At 36.4% G+C, this 18186-nt stretch overlaps 1 pseudogene; it reads left to right on the top strand.

Annotated features, from left to right (window-relative positions):
• Positions 1-6128: 6128 nt before the first annotated feature.
• On the top strand, positions 6129-7115 carry LOC133254478 (olfactory receptor 10AG1-like; annotated as a pseudogene).
• Positions 7116-18186: the final 11071 nt, after the last annotated feature.

The following is an 18186-nucleotide window of genomic DNA, read 5'->3' as shown; positions in this document are numbered from 1 at the left end:
TATTTAATGATAGATTGTATTAGGCAAATATTTATTTTACAAACTCTACAGTTACAGCTAAAAATTAATAAGGAAAATTGGATAAAAAAAATGGTTCAGTTCAGTTGCTCAGTCATATCCAACTCTTTAAGACCCCATGGACTGAAGCATGCCAGGCCTCTCTGTCCATCACCAACTCCCAGAGTTTCCTGAAACTAATGTCCATTGAGTCAGTGATGCCGTCCAACCAGCTCATCCTCTGTCGTCCCCTTCTCCTCCCGCCTTCAATCTTTCACAGTATCAGGGTCTTTTCAAATGAGTCAGTTCTTTGTATCAGGTGGCCAAAATATTAGTTTCAACTTCAGCATCAGTCCTAGGACGGATTAGTCCGAGGGACTCTCAAGAGTCTTCTCCAACACTACAGTTCAAAAACATCAATTCTTTGGTGCTCAGCTTTCTTTATAGTCCATCTCTCACACCCATACATGACGACAGGAAAAACAATAGCTTTGACTAGACGGACCTTTGTTGGCAAAGTAATGTCTCTCTTTTTTAATATGGTGTCTAAGCTAAGCTAAGTCATTTCAGTCGTGTCCGACTCTGTGTGACCCCATAGACGGCAGCCCACCAGGCTCCCCTGTCCTTGGGATTCTCCAGGCAAGAACACTGGAGTGGGTTGCCATTTCCTTCTCCAATGCATGAAAGTGAAAAGTGAAAGGGAAGTCGCTCAGTCGTGTCCGACCCTCAGCGATCCCATGGACTACAGCCTTCCAGGCTCCTCCATCCATGGGATTTTCCAGGCAAGAGTACTGGAGTCGGGTGCCATTGCCTTCTCCGATATGGTGTCTAAGTGATACATAAACACTAAAAGTATATTAAAATCACAAAAATATAATAAGAAAAAAGTGAAAAAATATATGTATATGAGAAAATACATGTATAAGAGAAACAAAACACAAACAGTAAGGCAGTAAATTTAAATTTAGTCATATTTATAAAACCACTATTGAAATGTATAGCAATCCAATCAATGTACAGCATGATGCTGATGTTGTTCAGTGGCTAAGTCTTTTCTGACTCTGCAACCCCATGAAATGCAGCACGTCAGGCTTCCTTGTCCTTCACTATCTCCTGGAGTTTGTTTAAACTCATGTCCATTGAGTCAGTGATGCCATCTCATCCTCCATCTTCCCCTTTTTTCAGTAAGCTGGCTGTTCACATGACGTGCCCAAGGTATTTGAAGTTTCAGCTTCAGCACCAATCCTCCCAGTGAATATTCAGGGTTGATTTCCTTTAGGATTAATCAATTTGATTTCCTTCCTGTTCAAGGGATACTCAAAAGTCTTCTCCAACACCATAGTTTGAAAGCAGCAATTCTTTGGCACTCAGCCTTCTTTATGTTCTAACTCATATCCATACGTGACTACTGGAAAAAAAGCTACTATAGCTTTAACTATACGGAGCTTTGTCAGCAAAGTGATGTCTTTACTTTTTAATACTCACTCTAGGTTTGTCATACCTTTTCTTCCAAGAAACAAACGCCTTTTGATTTCATGGCTGCTCACTGTCCACACTGATTTTTGTGCCCAAGAAAATAATATAGAGCATGGTGACTATAGTTAAATAATTTTGCATATTTGAAAGTTGCTAAGAGAAATTTTTAAAAATTCACATCACAAGAAAAAAGTGTTTAACTTTGGGTGGTGATGGATATTAACATTGAAGATATTAACATTAGACATTGTGATGATCATTTAAAATATATTTGTTGTTCAGCAGAAGTTAATATAATGCTATAAGCCAAGTATATCTCAATGTATCACTGAATTTTAAAGGTCATGCTTTATGTTGTGTAAATTATGCCTCACCACTATTGCTAATTTAAGCATCAAAGCCTAATAAAAATAATAATGACGTTGTGTTGTATAAATATGTACCATGAATACTTACTCTGTTATGTTTCATGCTAAGTCATCAGTCTAAAGGTATACATGTTGCAGCATGCTATAACACCCTTTTTTAGTGACCAAAAGTGAGGACTGTGGCAGAATCTGGCTTTATGCTCTTCAAATACATCTGTTTTATTGACATACAATGAACATCATTCCCTAACCTTCTCAGAACTATATTGGACCAGGTGATTAGTTTCTACAATGACATATGGGTAGAAGTGATGTGTTTATTACATATAGAGGCTCTGAATAGTATATTTGTTTCCTTATGTTCTGTCTGTCTTGGCATCTTAGCTTTCTGCATGCTGAAGATCCAGTAGGAAACTACAAAGAAGAAGTAGGAACAGTGGGACTCTTGGATGGAAACAACCAGAGTTTCTTCATCACTGACTGTAAACATGTGCTGTAATATGTTTGCAATATGTTTCTTTATTTTGTTACACTGATATATTTGAGGTATTTTCACGGAGTGTAGATTTTTTTAAATATAAATTTATTTATTTTAATTGGAGGCTAATTACTTTACAATATTGTATTGATTTTGCCATACATCAACATGAATCTGCCATGAATGTGCACATGTTCCCCATCCAGAACCCCCTCCCACCTCCCTCTCCATTTGTTTTCAGGTAATGATGATATTGAATTGAATTGAGAAGCATTCAATTCACTATCCCAATGATAGATTTAAGGATTAGATCAGTTTACTCACATGGGTGATGGGTGACGGACATTCAGTTTGTTCCATCCTGTAAGTAAAACCTAGTTGAAACAAATAATCAGTGCAATTCTCATTTGTAAGTAAACATGACACTAAATGACATGGATACAACACCAATCCTAAAAAAAGGTACGTAAGTCCAATTTATGAGGAACATGCTGTAAGAAAGAGAAGCAAATTTAAAATACAAAAAAGAAACTCAATTTTAGAAACACAAATAGTGTTTCAAGTTGTCAAAGAATCTCTAAACAGAAAGAAAAAATTGTACTTATGAGCAGAAGTGGATATTGGCCTTGTAACCTCATTCCTGATAATTTTATCTACATACCTGCCTGGAAGTAGCTGAAATAGAAAAAGCATTTTGACAGAGGAAATTTTGTTTTTCTTTCCTGCCTTAAATAATTGTGTTTAAATGTTTATTTAAAAAAGAAAATGTATTAATTGGAGGATAATTGCTTTACAATGTTGTGTTGGTTCTGCTGTACAACAAAGTAAACCAGTCATAGGTGTACATATATTTCTCTGTCTTTAACCTCCCTTCCACACTCTACCCCACCCCCCGCCCCCAGGTTGTCACAGAGCATGAGGTTGAGCTCCCTGTTTTATATGTTTAGAAACTTCCCACTAGCCATCTGCTTTACATGTGGTGGTGTGTATGTCTCAATGTTAATCTTTCAATTTGTCTCATCCTCTCCTTCGCTCACTGAGTCCACAAGTCTGTTCCCTATGTCTGCATCTATATTCCTGCCTTGCAAATAGGTTTATCAGTATCATTTTTCTCAAGCACACACACGCATGCGTGTGTGTGTGTTAATAGAGGATATCTGTCTTTTTCTTTCTGACTTACTTCACTCTGCATAACAGGCTCTAGGCTGTTTTTAAGGTGCCTTTCATTTTGAATCTGCTAGATACCTACGCTGATGACCAACTAGATATCCTAACATGAATAAAACTACCCAGATTTTTGTCAGCAGATACAACATGCTTTAATTTCCACAAAAGTTAATCTAGGAACAGTGTTCCACTTCTGAGAAGGGATCTAATCCTCCCCACAGTGTATTGGAAAGAACAACCATACCACGTTTGTGTATTAGTAAGTAACACACTTTTCTAAAGATGTGAAAAATGAGATATGGGAATAAAATTAAGGAAGGCAAACTTACAGAAATTACTAATGGTCTGAAATGCAATAAGTTGAAAGTTTTATTTTTTTTTTCCAGAAAGTATAATTGATATTAGATAATTAAGTGTCATTTTTCCACTATTGGTACTAGATAATTAAGTGTCATTTTTCCATCACCACAGAGGGGAACCTTTGTGCCAAGAAGGAGCTTCAGAGGAAAAATCATCTACAGAAAAAGTAGTCTTAAAACATAAACCCAGATGATCACTGAACAGAAGCAATCTTCTAGAAATTAAACTGATACTCAAGAGAAAATGTCCCCCAGGGTGAGCATGATTACTTCCTACATAGGAGCAGCTGATCTTTGAAGAATACTCCAGAATGACAGTGACTTTCTGATTCAAAAGAATTATAAAAATTTACAGGGTCAAAACATCTATATTCTTATAAATAACTTCATGTAAATCCATGAAGGTAAGATGTTAGATGGTTTTATTTAAAAGTAGTTCTGAATTTGAGGTTTAAGATAAAAAGGATAAAACAGAAAAATATGAAATTCTGAGATCTTTGTCTGAAAATTAGTTAACAACTTAAACTAACCAATATATTTCTTAACTTTTTTAATGATAAAATAAAATTAGAAATAAATGAAATAGAAATAATAATAGTTATAATAAAACTTTCTCTTAAGGTAATTTTGAAAACTAATTCTAGTGGAAATAGAGAAATATGAGAGAATATTTGTTGACTCAATATTTCTTTTTATCAAAGTATTAATGCAAAAACAATAGTTTGTGGAGATGGAAGATGGGAACAAACATAGTAGATTTAATGAAATATGAAAACACAGTTAGAACACTAATAAAGTGTTATGAAAATTGTTGCACAGTGTTGACTGCCTGATATCTGATTACATGAACTTGAAGTAAAGCAAGATAACAGGCCTCTGTGTGTGTGTGTGTTAGTCCCACTCATTTGCTTTTGCCATTTGCATTCCTAAAATAAATAATCATGGGGTTTAAATAAAGTTACACTTATTAGATAAAATTACAAAGGGATTACATAGGAAGTATTTTATTTGGTTGTAAGAGAAATAGATGACAATGGATCAGAGAATCACATAAGTTAAGAACAGACTATATTAAAGTATCATGAAAGTGAAAATCACTCAGTCATGTCTGACTCTTTGTGACCGTGTGAACAGTCCATAGAATTCTCCAGGCCAGAATACTAGAGTGGGTAGCCTTTCCCTTCTCCAGGGGATCTTTCCAACCCAGGGATCGAACCCAGATCTCCCGCCTTGCAGGCAGATTCTTTACCAGCTGAGTCACAAGGGAAGCCTGAGAATACTGGAGTGGGTAGCCTATCCCTTCTCCAGTGAATTTTCCTGACCTTGGAATCAAAACAGGGTCTCCTGCATTGCAGGTAGATTCTTTACCAACTGAGCTATCAGGGAACCCAAAATATCATGAAGAATGGGTCATATTTATGGACTGAGTTAAAGGTTAATTGGTATTTGTAATGCAGTGTATCATGGGTATTAATAGGGAATGTTATTGGACCCCAAGATGTAACTAATGCTTTCCATGTATAGCATAACTGATGGGTGAGGTACACAGTAGAGAACAATACTATTACATGTATCTGTTCCCCCAGTAACAAGAAATGAGTTTAAGAAAGTCAGTTCTCATTGGAGTAGAAATGGGAGGGCTTAAAATGTTTTGAATAAGAATTAGGCAAAAGTTTTAAGTGAAAAGCTTTGAATTGAAAGGAAATGGAATAAGTCAATAGGTACAGAAAAAGAAATTGATGAACCCAAAGAAAAACAATAGCAAGCCTGTATCATATATAATTTCACTTTTAAAAGGGGTGAAATAATTTAATACTATTCTTGTACAATAAGCACTGAATAAAAATGCATACATCATATTGTTCCTGGTATCATTACTGCTGCTGCTCAGTTACTTCTGTCATGTCTGTCTCTTTGTGATCCCATGGACCATAGCCTGCCGGGCTCCTTGTCCATGGAATTCTCTAGGTGAGAATATTGGAGTGGGTTGCCATCCCCTCCTCCAAGGGATCTTCCTTACCCATGGATCAAACCTACATCTCCTGTATTTCCTGCATTTCAGGCAAACTCTTTTACTGCTGAGATACAGAGAAGCCCTCTCGTATCAGCACATACAAGTGTAAAAAATGAGGATTTTATTTCTCTAATTGATTTTAACTGCACATCAGTTCATTGCTGAAGTTTCAAATCTCATTTCTTAGAAACTGAGCAAGGCAAAGGCAGAAATAATTGAAGGGATTATATAAATAGGTTCATGCATCTAATCCAGTTAACATAAGGGAAATGTTGCTCAAAAGCATTAATGAATTAACCATCTTGAATTTACCATATCTACAGATGAAGTACAAATTAAGAACAGAAAAATCAAATATCACCACAATGATGGAATTTATCCTCTTGGGGTTTTCTGATATTCCCAATTTCCAATGGATTCTTTTGGGGATATTTTTAGTCCTCTATTTGACCATCCTGATGTGCAACAGTGTCATTGTATTGATAACAAGAATTGACCCTATTCTCCAGACCCCCGTGTATTTTTCCTCAACCACTTTTCCATTTTAGAAATCTGTTATGTAACTGTCACTATCCCAAGAATTCTCACGGACCTCCTGAACCAGAAAGGGCATGTTTCTTTCATTGCCTGTGCTACACAAATGTGTTTGGTCCTTCTGTTTGGAGGTTTAGAGTGTCTCCTCCTGGCCGTGATGGCCTATGACTGCTACGTGGCCATTTGTAAACCTCTTCCGTATGGTCTGATCATGAGCCCCCAGGTCTGCGTCCAGCTGGTCACTGCCTCCTGGGTCAGTGGAGTTCCTGTTGTAATTGGGCAAACATGGCAGATTTTCTCTCTGCCCTTTTGTGGGTCTACCACAATTAATCATTTTTTCTGAGACCTCCCCCCCATATTCAAGCTTGCCTATGAGGATGCATTTGTGAACGAGATAGCAGTCTATGCAGTTGCAGTGGTGTTCATTATGGTTCCATTTCTGCTGACTATGATAAAATAATCTCCAACATTCGCCAGAGCGAGGGCTTTAGCCTAAAGCCTTCTCTACTTGCTTGTCTCACCTCACAGTGGTGGTCTTATTCTATGGCACAGCCTCTACCACTTATTTACAACCCAAACCAAATCAATCTGAAGAAACTGGGAAGCTGATCTCTCTTTTCTACACAGTTTTGATCCCAACGTTCAATCCCATTATATATACTCTGAGAAACAAAGATATCACCATAGCACTGAGAAAACTACTAAGTAAATTATCAACCTGACTCAAAGGCTTGAAATTACAGAAGCAATTTGTTTCTATGTTTCTCACGTAAATACATCAGAAAATATCATCTAATTTGTTTCTATGTTCCTATAAAATGATAGTTAATATCATCACTGCCATCTCACATTATGTGAAAGGACCTTAGTTTTAAAGGGCTAAGGGTTTCTGGGTTATCAAAGCACACATTACCTCCATGGCAATGATCTATTCTGAAGACCTATCTTCCCTCTCACTAGGAAAGAGTGAGTTAAGAGATTTCCTGATCAATAAAATGATAGTTAAATGCTATATAACTAATGATCATGGTCATGCTCTGTAAGAAATTTGCTTGAAACTTCCCATTCCTTCAGGCATATTCACTGTCCTTTTCCATACTTATGATTGGATTTAGATGATGAGAAAACAACAACCACATCCAAGTTGGTGGGAGTAGGGGAATCTGAGTGCTTTCTTGCAGTTTTTCCTTCTTTCTCTGTTTTGCAACTGTCCATAACCCTTTCAGAGTATAAACCCTGAAAGGATCCTTTGTTACCTCAATGCTGACTGTTCTCTAGTGACGTCATTTCCTCTGGCTTATAGCTTTCATGTTTTGCTTTTGTAGTGTCTCCTTAGTATTAGGACTATTAGGAATTTAAACTATAAACTGCATTGGGTTGAATGTTGATCCCTCTAAATACATATCAGGTTATAACCTGCAAACCTGAACTTGTTAGGAAAATAAAAGCCTTTGCAGACGTAATTCACTTAAGGACTTTGAAATAAGATTATCTCAATTTAAGGGAAGGGCACTATGTCCTATGATCAGTGTTTTAGTTCTTATAAGGGAGGAAGAGAGATTAAGTTAAAAATAGAGACACAGTGACACAGAAGAACACCACGTGAAGATGGAGGAAGCAACCAGGAATGACACAGCCATGAAGCAAAGCAGGTCAGGGACCACCAAAAGCTGAAAGAGGCCAGGAGTTACTATCCCTTTAGAGTCTGTAGAGGAAAACCCTACCAGCACTGTGATTTGGGCTTTTAAAGATGTGAGAAAGTCAACTTTTGTTCTTTAAACCACTCATTTTGTGATAATTTGTTACAATAGATCTAGGAATGTAATACACTGTGTAAGCAGTCATTTTATTAAGGTGTTTTTATTCTAATCATCTGGAATAAATTCTGTATCTTTTGAGAACAGTGATTTAAAAAAATATGTAGATTTTTTTTTTTTTACTTTAAAAACTGTATCAATGAAGCCTTATAAAAAATATTTGCTCCAGAATGATGGTTAGTTGTGTTTGTTCAAGGATGTTTATTAAAAGCTTTTTTTAATACTGCAAAAGACAACACTAGCAAAGCAAAGGTAAGCTGTTCTCATTTGGAACATACTACTCACGGGCGCCCGTTTACCATGTGATGCTGCACAGTCTCTCAAGACAATGTTTTAGAGTCAAGCCAGTGAGGAAATCCCAAGCTTTTCAGACATGTAAGTACATAAATACATGTATAAAACATAACTCTATTTTTGTAAAACAAAGGGATATAGCTTCCATGTATTCATACAACATCTCACATGTGCATCTTTCTACTTGGTGTGTATATATGTCAGCAATATCTGGATATGTATTAGAAGAGAGAATGGGCTTCTTTACAGTGACAGGAGTTCAGATAATATCTGACTTATTTATTTATTTATACTTTTTTGTGGTATGGATTTATTATAAAGATAATAATAGGCCCATCACAAAAATAATAAATTTTATTCAGAAAAAAACTAAATATGGAAGAAAATTACTGCATTTCTCCTTTTCTTATTGCCTCCCAACATTTTACAGAATATTTAGTAGCTAACAGAAATTTCAATATCAGCCAAATGATATTTGATGTTTGAAAGAAACAGCACATTTTTTATGAACTAAACAGAGCCAGAATATATAATGTTTGGTCATGTCTTTAAAAAGGACTAAATTGGCTTTAATAATAGTTACAAACAGAGATAAATTTAAGATTATGAAGTGGATATTTATGTACATAGGTACTTTTACATATTTATAATACATATTTTATATAATATAAACATATATATTTCAATATTCATTGGAAGGACTGATACTGAAGCTGAAGCTCTAATAATTTGGCCACCTGATGCAAACAGCCAACCCATTTGAAAAGACTCTGATGCTGGGAAAGATTGAGGGCAGAAGGAGAAGAGGGCGTCAGAGGGTGAGATGGTTGAATGACATCATGGATGCAATGGACATGAACTTGGGCAAACTCCAGAAGATGGTGAGGGACAGGGTGGCCTCGAGTGCTGCAGTCCATCGGGATGCAAAGAGTTGGACATGGCTGGAAGACTGAACAACAACAAATATACATTTATATATAGCTATACTATATAAAATAGTTACTATATAAAATAAAAATAAAAATTACTTATTTCACTCTTTTCACAGAGAGAACATCAAACACACACACACACACAACCAAGAAGCACATCTCACTTCAGTGATAACACTGGTTCTTTTTGATTTTTCTGTATTCACAATGTCTGAGTGTTTCTCTTTGTAATATTTTCCTTTTTTATGTGATTATCCTGGTGAGAAGCAACAACAATACTCTTATAATCAGAGTTGACAAGGCTCTCAAATTCCCATGTATTTTTTCATCAGTAACTTTTCCTTCCTGGAAATCTGTTATGTATCTGTCACTCTTTCTAGAATATGCATAAACCTTTGGACAGAATATGCACTACAAAGATATATTTTATTTGTATTCTTGGAGACACAGAATACTTGGTCTTGACAGTTATGGCCCATGACTGCTATGTGGCCAACTGTAACTTTCGCAACTTTCCCTACTTCTAAACCAGGAGCTCTGTATTCAGCTCATGATGCTTGGCTCTTGGATCAGGGGTGTTACAGCCAGGATAAGGCAAACATGCCAAATTTCCCCTCTGTCATTTTTGGATCTAACTACAAGCTGGGCTGTGGCAATGTTTTTCTGAATGAGATGTCAGTCTCTATAGTTGTACTATTAGTGAATCATTTGTCATGACCCCTTTTCAGTTGACACTTGGCTCCTACAGTAAAATCTCTTCTCCATCCTGTGTTGCCATCAGCAACGGGATGAGCCAAAGTTTTCTCCACCTGCTCACCTCACATCATGAGTGTGCACTAAGTTGTTTCAGTAGCGTCCAACTCTCTCCAACCCTGTGGACCGTAGCCCAATTGGCTCCTCTGTCCACAGGGTTCTCCAGCAAGAACACTGGAATGGGCTGCTGTGCCCTTCTCCAGGAGATCTTCCCTACACAGGGATCGAACCTGCTTCCCTTAAGTCTCCTGCATTGACAGGTAGGTTCTTTACCATTAGTGCCACCTGGGAAGCCCCATAGTTGAGCCTTTATTTTGTGGACCCAGAACCATTACATATTTATGATGTGATTCCAAACATTTTTACAGGAAAGATTTTTTCCCTCTCCTTTCTATACCGTGTTACCCTGATGTTTAATCCCATGATATATACTCTGAGGAATAAGGATGTCATGACAGCCTTGAGAAAATGACTGCCTTAACGTTGAACATCTTATCCACTGCTTTGAGCTAGTGATCTTTTTCCCCGCTAAGTTCTGCTCTTGTCTTAATCAGATATTATTTGAAATTTTGCTTCCTGTATTAATATAAATTGATTATCCTCATGAACTTGCCATTTTATGCTTGACTTTCTGATATCAGGATTATCTCCCTAGTGTTTGCATTTATAAAAAATTAATTTTTTTGCTGATCTCATATTTAATGGACTAGTCTCTGTCGGCAAAAATTCACTGCTTATTTGATTTGTTGTTGTTGTTCAGTTGGTAAGTCATGTCTGACTCTTTGTGTCTTCATGGACCATAGCATGCCAGGCTCCTCAGTCCTCCACTGTCTCTCGAAATTTGCTCAGATTCATGTCCATTGAGTCAGTGATACTGTTAATATCCAACCATCTCATCCTCTGCTGTCTCCTCCTTTTTGCCTTCATCTTTACTAGCATCAGGGTCTTTTACACTGAGTTGGCTCTCTGCATCAGGTGGCCAAAGTACTAAAACAATATAGTATATTTTATCTATCAACTGGCCTCCTAATATTTTTACCCAAAATTCATAATGTATATTCTATTTTGTCTCCCTCTGTATTGTTATAACTTACTTAAAAACAAAAGATTTCAGCTAGCAAAGATTACTGCATATGGAAAGCTTTAGAGAATACTTGTTGAATGACTATAGAACAAGTCATAGAATGACTTGAATAAGCAAAAGTTCATACTACAGAAAATGTAGAAAAAAATGGCCTTTTAATAGAGTATATTAATTTAATTATATATAATGGTGCAAAAAAAGAGAGCTTGACCCTCACTTCACAAAATTTATTTTAAAATGTAATCTCAGATAACTTGTAAACTTAAGTAAAATGCATAACAATGAGTCTTTTATAAGATAATGTTTATTAACTTCATAACGTTGGTGTGAAAAAAGTGTTTTTGATAAAATTATTAGTCATAATGTAAATATTAATCTGTTACACTTCCTGGATATTCAGAGTGAAAAATTTCAACATAAAATGTTTAAATACACTATATTTAAAGGAGTGCTCTATCAAAAATTCAGGAGAAAAATTGACAACAGACTTAAAGGTGCATTTCATAAGACAGAATAATCTAAATGCCCAGAAAAAAGAAAATAACTCACTAGCAACCAGTAAATGCAAGTTAAAAGCAGATTTAAACCAAATGAAATCTATGACACATTCATTACAAGGATGAAATAAACAAAAAGACTCACCCTATCACATACATAAAGGATGTGGAGTAATGAAAGCTCTCGCCTGATGCTGGTGAGTGAATTGTACAGCATATTAGCACACAGCCTGCCTTCATCAAGAAAAGCTTACCCTTAGCCATGTACCAGAAGAAGTGTGTGCACATGGGTGTCAAGGGACACATCTGAGAATGCTCATTTCACACCATTGATAATATCAAATCTTTATCAAACTAGAATTGACTGTAACTGTGATAATTTCACACAGAGGAAAACCAAGGAGTTATAGAAATGAATAAAATGCAATTACATACAGCATGGATTAAGCATATTTTTCAGCAAACCAAATCATAATCATATTGTACATATCCTTTTTGTTAAGGTAAAAAGCAGTATTTAGAACACCATTTATCATATGTATATACATAATTCCTTCTATTTCTTTTTTTTTATACTTTTTTAAAAATTTTATTTTATTTTTAAACTTTACATAATTGTATTAGTTTTGCCAAATATCAAAATGAATCCGCCACAGGTATACATGTGTTCCCCATCCTGAACCCTCCTCCCTCCTCCCTCCCCATACCATCCCTCTGGGTCGTCCCAGTGCACTAGCCCCAAGCATCCAGTATCGTGTATCAAACCTGGACTGGCAACTCGTTTCTTACATGATATTTTACATGTTTCAATGTCATTCTCCCAAATCTTCCCACCCTCTCTGTCTCCCACAGAGTCCATAAGACTGTTCTATGCATCAGTGTCTCTTTTGCTGTCTCATACACCGGGTTATTGTTACCATCTTTCTAAATTCCATATATATGCGTTAGTATACTGTATTTGTTTTTCCTTCTGGCTTACTTCACTCTGTATAATAGGCTCCAGTTTCATCCACTTCATTAGAACTGATTCAAATGTATTCTTTTTAATGGCTGAGTAATACTCCATTGTGTATATGTACCACTGCTTTCTTATCCATTCATCTGCTGATGGACATCTAGGTTGCTTCCATGTCCTGGCTATTATAAACAGTGCTGCGATGAACATTGGGGTACATGTGTCTCTTTCCCTTCTGGTTTCCTCAGTGTGTATGTCCAGCAGTGGGATTACTGGATCATAAGGCAGTTCTATTTCCAGTTTTTTAAGGAATCTCCACACTGTTCTCCATAGTGGCTGTACTAGTTTGCATTCCCACCAAAAGTGTAAGAGGGTTCCCTTTTCTCCACACCCTCTCCAGCATTTATTATTTGTAGACTTTTGGATTGCAGCCATTCTGACTGGTGTGAAATGGTACCTCATAGTGGTTTTGATTTGCATTTCTCTGATAATGAGTGATGTTGAGCATCTTTTCATGTGTTTGTTAGCCATCTGTATGTCTTCTTTGGAGAAATGTCTATTTAGTTCTTTGGCCCATTTTTTGATTGGGTCGTTTATTTTTCTGGAGTTGAGCTATAGGAGTTGCTTGTATATTTTTGAGATTAGTTGTTTGTCAGTTGCTTCATTTGCTATTATTTTCTCCCATTCTGAAGGCTGTCTTTTCACCTTGCTAATACTTTCCTTTGATGAGCAGAAGCTTTTAAGGTTAATTAGGTCCCATTTGTTTATTTTTGCTTTTATTTCCAATATTCTGGGAGGTGGGTCATAGAGGATCCTGCTGTGATGTATGTCAGAGAGTGTTTTGCCTATGTTCTCCTCTAGGAGTTTTATAGTTTCTGGCCTTACCTTTAGATCTTTAATCCATTTTGAGTTTATTTTTGTGTATGGTGTTAGAAACTGGTCTAGTTTCATTCTTTTACAAGTAGTTGACCAGATTTCCCAGCACCACTTGTTAAAGAGATTGTCTTTAATCCATTGTATATTCTTGCCTCCTTTGTCAAAGATAAGGTGTCCATATGTGCATGGATTTATCTCTGGGCTTTCTATTTTATTCCATTGATCTATATTTCTGTCTTTGTGCCAGTACCATACTGTCTTGATAACTGTGGCTTTGTAGTAGAGCCTGAAGTCAGGTAGGTTGATTCCTCCAGTTCCATTCTTCTTTCTCAAGATCGCTTTGGCTATTCGAGGTTTTTTGTATTTCCATACAAATCGTGAAATTATTTTTTCTAGCTCTGTGAAGAATACTGTTGGTAGCTTGATAGGGATTGCATTGAATCTATAAATTGCTTTGGGTAGTATCCTCATTTTCACTATATTGATTCTTCCAATCCATGAACATGGTATATTTCTCCATCTATTAGTGTCCTCTTTGATTTCTTTCACCAGTGTTTTATAGTTTTCTATATATAGGTCTTTAGTTTCTTTAGGTAGATATATCCCAAAGTATTTTATTCTTTCCGTTGGAATGGTGAATGGAATTGTTTCCTTAATTTCTCTTTCTGTTTTCTCATTATTAGTGTATAGGAATGCAAGGGATTTCTGTATGTTGATTTTATATCCTTCAACTTTACTATAGTCATTGATTATTTCTAGTAATTTTCTGGTGGAATCTTTAGGGTTTTCTATGTAGAGGATCATGTCATCTGCAAATAGTGAGAGTTTTACTTCTTCTTTTCCAATTTGGATTCCTTTTATTTCTTTTTCTGCTCTGATTGCTGTGGCCAAAACTTCCAAAACTATGTTGAATAGTAATGGTGAAAGTGGGCACCCTTGTTTTGTTCCTGACTTTAGAGGAAATGCTTTCAATTTTTCACCATTGAGGATAATGTTTGCTGTGGGTTTGTCATATATAGCTTTAATTATGTTGAGGTATGTTCCTTCTATTCCTGCTTTCTGGAGAGTTTTTATCATAAATGGGTGTTGAATTTTGTCAAAGGCTTTCTCTGCATCTATTGAGATAATCATATGGTTTTGATTTTTCAATTTGTTAATGTGGTGTATTACATTGATTGATTTGCGGATATTGAAGAATCCTTGCATCCCTGGGATAAAGCCCACTTGATCATGGTGTATGATCTTTTTAATGTGTTGTTGGATTCTGATTGCTAGAATTTTGTTAAGGATTTTTGCATCTATGTTCATCAGTGATATTGGCCTGTAGTTTTCGTTTTTTGTGGCATCTTTGTCAGGTTTTGGTATTAGGGTGATGGTGGCCTCATAGAATGAGTTTTACCTTCCTCTGCAATTTTCTGGAAGAGTTTGAGCAGGATAGGTGTTAGCTCTTCTCTAAATTTTTGGTAGAATTCAGCTGTGAAGCCGTCTGGACTGGGGCTTTTGTTTGCTGGAAGATTTTTGATTACAGTTTCAATTTCCATGCTTGTGATGGGTCTGTTAAGATTTTCTATTTCTTCCTGGTCGAGTTTTGGAAAGTTGTACTTTTCTAAGAATTTGTCCATTTCTTCCACGTTGTCCATTTTATTGGCATATAATTGTTGATAGTAGTCTCTTATGATCCTTTGTATTTCTGTGTTGTCTGTTGTGATCTCTCCATTTTCGATTCTAATTTTGTTGATTTGATTTTTCTCCCTTTGTTTCTTGATGAGTCTGGCTAATGGTTTGTCAGTTTTATTTATCCTTTCAAAGAACCAGCTTTTGGCTTTGTTGATTTTTGCTATGGTCTCTTTTGTTTCTTTTGCATTTATTTCTGCTCTAATTTTTAAGATTTCTTTCCTTCTACTAACCCTGGGGTTCCTCATTTTTTCCTTTTCTAGTTGCTTTAGGTGTAGAGTTAGGTTATTTATTTGACTTTTTTCTTGTTTCTTGAGGTGTGCCTGTTTTGGTATGAACTTTCCCCTTAGGACTGCTTTTACAGTGTCCCACAGGTTTTGGGTTGTTGTGTTTTCATTTTCATTTGTTTCTATGCAAATTTTTATTTCTTTTTTGATTTCTTCTGTGATTTATTGGTTATTCAGCAGCGTGTTGTTCAGCCTCCATATGTTGGAATTTTTAATAGTTTTTCTCCTGTAATTGAGATCTAATCTTACTGCATTGTGGTCAGAAAAAATGCTTGGAATGATTTCTATTTTTTTGAATTTACCAAGGCTAGCTTTATGGCCCAGGTTGTGATCTATCCTGGAGAAGGTTCCATGTGCGCTTGAGAAAAAGGTGAAATTCATTGTTTTGGGATGAAATGTCCTATAGATATCAATTAGGTCTAACTGGTCTATTGTATCGTTTAAAGTTTGTGTTTCCTTGTTAATTTTCTGTTTATTTGATCTATCCATAGGTGTAAGTGGGGTATTAAAGTCTCCCACTATTATTGTGTTATTGTTAATTTCTCCTTTCATACTTGTTAGCATTTGTCTTATGTACTGTGGTGCTCCCGTGTTGGGTGCATATATATTTATAATTGTTATATCTTCTTCTTGGATTGATCCTTTGATCATTATGTAGTGACGTTCTTTGTCTCTTTTCACAGCCTTTGTTTTAAAGTCTATTTCATCTGATATGAGTATTGCTACTCCTGCTGTCTTTTGGTCCCTATTTGCATGGAAAATCTTTTTCCAGCCCTTCACTTTCAGTCTGTATGTGTCCCCTGTTTTGAGGTGGGTCTCTTGTAGACAACATATGTAGGGGTCTTGTTTTTGTATCCATTCAGCCAGTCTTTGTCTTTTGGTTGGGGCATTCAACCCATTTACGTTTAAGGTAATTACTGATAAGTATGATCCCTTTGCCATTTACTTTATTGTTTTGGGTTCGAGTTTATACACTGTTTTTGTGTTTCCTGTCTAGAGAATATCCTTTAGTATTTGTTGGAGAGCTGGTTTGGTGGTTCAGAATTCTCTCAGCTTTTGCTTGTCTGAAAAGCTTTTGATTTCTCCTTCATACTTGAATGAGATCCTTGCTGGGTACAATAATCTGGGCTGTAGGTTATTTTCTTTCATCAATTTAAGTATGTCTTGCCATTCCCTCCTGGCTTGAAGAGTTTCTATTGAAAGATCAGCTGTTATCCTTATGGGAATTCCCTTGTGTGTTATTTGTTGTTTTTCCCTTGCTGCTTTTAATATTTGTTCTTTGTGTTTGATCTTTGTTAATTTGATTAATATGTGTCTTGGGGTGTTTCTCCTTGGGTTTATCCTGTTTGGGACTCTCTGGGTTTCTTGTACTTGGGTGATTATTTCCTTCCCCATTTTAGGGAAGTTTTTCACTATTATCTCCTCAAGTATTTTCTCATGGTCTTTCTTTTTGTTGTCTTCTTCTGGAACCCCTATGATTCGAATGTTGTAGCGTTTAATATTGTCCTGGAGGTCTCTGAGATTGTCCTCATTTCTTTTAATTCGTTTTTTTTTATCCTCTCTGATTCATTTATTTCTACCATTCTATCTTCTAATTCACTAATCCTATCTTCTGCCTCTGTTATTCTAGTATTTCTTGCCTCCACAGTGTTTTTAATTTCATTTATTGCATTATTCATTATATATTGACTCTTTTTTATTTCTTCTAGGTCCTTGTTAAACCTTTCTTGCATCTTCTCAATCCTTGTCTCCAGGCTATTTATCTGTGATTCCATTTTAATTTCAAGATTTTGGATCAATTTCACTATCATTATTCGGAATTCTTTGTCAGGTAGATTCCCTATCTCTTCCTCTTTTGTTTGGTTTGGTGGGCATTTATCCTGTTCCTTTATCTGCTGGTTATTCCTCTGTCTCTTCATCTTGTTTAAATTGCTGAGTTTGGGGTGTCCTTTCTGTATTCTGGCAGTTTGTGGAGTTCTCTTTATTGTGGCATTTCCTCACCATGTGTGGGTTTGTACAGGTGGCTTGTCACAGTTTCCTGGTTAGGGAAGCTTGTGTCGGTCTTCTGGTGGGTGGAGCTGTATTTCTTCTCTCTGGAGTGCAATGAAATGTCCAGTAATGAGTTATGAGATGTCTATAGTTTTGGGGTGACTTTGGGCAACCTGTATTTTGAAGCTCAGGGCTGTGTTCCTTTGTTGCTGGAGAATTTGCTTGGTATGTCTTGCCCTGGAACTTATTGGCCCTTGTGTGGTGCTTGGTTTCAGTGTCGGTATGGAGGCATTTGATGAGCTCCTGTCAATTAATGTTCCTTGGAGTCAGGAGTTCCCTGGAGTCAAGGTTTGGACTTAAGTCTCCTGCTTCCGGTTATCGGTCTTATTTTTACAGTAGTTTCAAAACTTCTCCTTCTATACAGCACCATTGATAAAACATCTACATTAAAGATGAAAAGTTTCTCTATGGTGAGGGTCACTCAGAGAGGTTCACAGGGTTACATGGAGAAGAGAAGAGGGAGGAAGGAGTTAGAGGTGACCCAAATGAGATGAGGTGAATCAAGAGTGGAGAGAGTGGGCTAGCCAGTAGTCACTTCCTTATGTGCACTCCACAACTGGACCACTCAGAGATGT

The sequence above is a fragment of the Bos javanicus genome, chromosome 9 (assembly GCF_032452875.1).
Source record: "Bos javanicus breed banteng chromosome 9, ARS-OSU_banteng_1.0, whole genome shotgun sequence".
Taxonomy (NCBI): domain Eukaryota; kingdom Metazoa; phylum Chordata; class Mammalia; order Artiodactyla; family Bovidae; genus Bos; species Bos javanicus.
The sequence above is the reverse complement of the archived record's forward strand: the minus strand, read 5'-3'. Positions and strand labels throughout refer to the sequence as shown.